Below are 1,855 nucleotides of genomic sequence, written 5' to 3'. Positions count from 1 at the left end.
TAATATTAAACTTAGATGGATTTGTCTTAACTGCAAAATTTAATAATGAAGTTAAGCATATTATGATTTTTTTTTTTAATCCATAAAATACCTGCTTTAGAAATCTTTCAAAATTTGTTATAACTTCGTTCACTATACTATATTCTTTTGAAGCGTAATGTACGGTACTTCTTTTGAAAACAGCTTTATCGAAAAGAGTCGAGTAAGAACGCGATTCATATCCACCAAAATGATTCAAATAGACTCGCGAGGGATGTCGAGCCTTCTTGTCATCTCTCTAAAATTTAATGGACGTTTTTCAAGTACCATATTTTTCACTTTTTTATTACTTTCATCAGTTGAAGAGGTCGAAGGTCAAGAACCAGGCATATCTTCAAAAATCTCTCGACCTACCTTGAAGGCTTCGTAGGCTTGTATTCGTGATAATAGTGAATTCGATTGCGTACACGAAATTTGGTTAGAAATACAAAATTTGAGACAAATCTTTTGTTATATAACCTCATTCATTTTATAAATCGCAACGCTCTTCTAAATTGTGCCGACTTAAGTAACTGCGGTAAACCAACTAGTTGACAGATCGATCTTTCATATCTCATATTTTTCACAGTCTGTAGTTAAGGACAGTCCAACTTAGCAAATTACATTTTTTTGAAATATCATTTACCCGGGGAATTTAATTACAATTTCCGAATGAACAGCATGACCGCGTCTATTGTCAATTGACAGTGATCTCTAAAATTCAAATATAATGCAGCTGGAAGCTATTTATTTCAAAACTATGCATGTATGTTTAACTCAGCATTTACACGCGCACATCTAAAATTTCCACAGCACAATTSTTTAAATTAATTCATTGTATTCTGCACATAATTGCTAGTATTTTCAATGATTTCCGCATGTGAACCATGTGACTGAAATGTTATGGCAAAAACTGAGTAATTTGTTTACCAATGAAAGGGACATCAGTAATAATGAAATGATTTCAACTATTTTTCAATCGGGGATTTAAACAAGAAACTATCAACGCCATTAGCAAAATGGGTTTACATTTTGATTGGACGCAAGTTTTATGACGTAAATTTTGCAATAGTACGCTCCGGAATTGCATAGTAATTAGTCTTCATACATTGTGATTGCAAGCAACATGCATTTTTAGTTGTAGTTGAAAAAGTTGTATGAATATTGAACCAATTTCGTTAGATTCAGCTGGCATTCAATTTCAAATGCATCAAGTGAATATATACTAAATTTACTTAAGGTCTGAAGGAACTTATTTCAAGCCAAATAAGTTAAAATATTTTATATTTCTATCAAATCAATTGAGAATTTAGAAAAATGTATATGAAAACAGGAAAGTAGGTCACTTGTACCTGTAGGAACTAGTCTAATTAAGGAACGTGTAGAAAAAGCGAACAGCATAACGCAATGGTTATTCGAACCTCATCATAGTCTGGCAATGGAACAACTATTCTACCGTCATCGATTGTGGAATGGAGTACGCAATTTTCAAACACAGACACCTTCACTGACGTTCAGCAGGCTGGAAAAGTATTCCCTCCATAGTTTTAGTAAACTCTAAACATCAGCCACTAGGTTTCCACTTCGGATCTTAAGAGTATGCTCTGGTTTTGAAACCTCCCATTAGTCGCCGTATCTTTTTGTAGAATTTTCCAGCATAACCGCCGTAGAGCAGCTTGTAAAGTTCTTCCTAATCATGCATTTCGATCTCTTTCTTGTTTTGTCTGCATATGCGTCTCGCTCCCCTCTTCAACTTTCGGTATTTATCCCACTACGCTCGTGTTGTGGTCGATCGTAATTTTGCGAGGAAGGATGTCTGTCTGATTTCGCTTCACTG

The 1,855-nt window shown here is 34.5% G+C and overlaps 1 pseudogene; it reads left to right on the top strand.

Moving 5' to 3' along the window:
* The window catches only part of LOC108976131, a 21,349-nt pseudogene that overhangs the window by 12,666 nt on the left and 6,828 nt on the right, over positions 1-1,855 (top strand).

The sequence above is a fragment of the Bactrocera latifrons genome, unplaced genomic scaffold, assembly GCF_001853355.1.
Source record: "Bactrocera latifrons isolate USDA-ARS-PBARC rearing strain unplaced genomic scaffold, ASM185335v1 scaffold_1149, whole genome shotgun sequence".
In the NCBI taxonomy this organism is placed as follows: Eukaryota; Metazoa; Arthropoda; class Insecta; order Diptera; family Tephritidae; genus Bactrocera; species Bactrocera latifrons.
The sequence above is the reverse complement of the archived record's forward strand: the minus strand, read 5'-3'. Positions and strand labels throughout refer to the sequence as shown.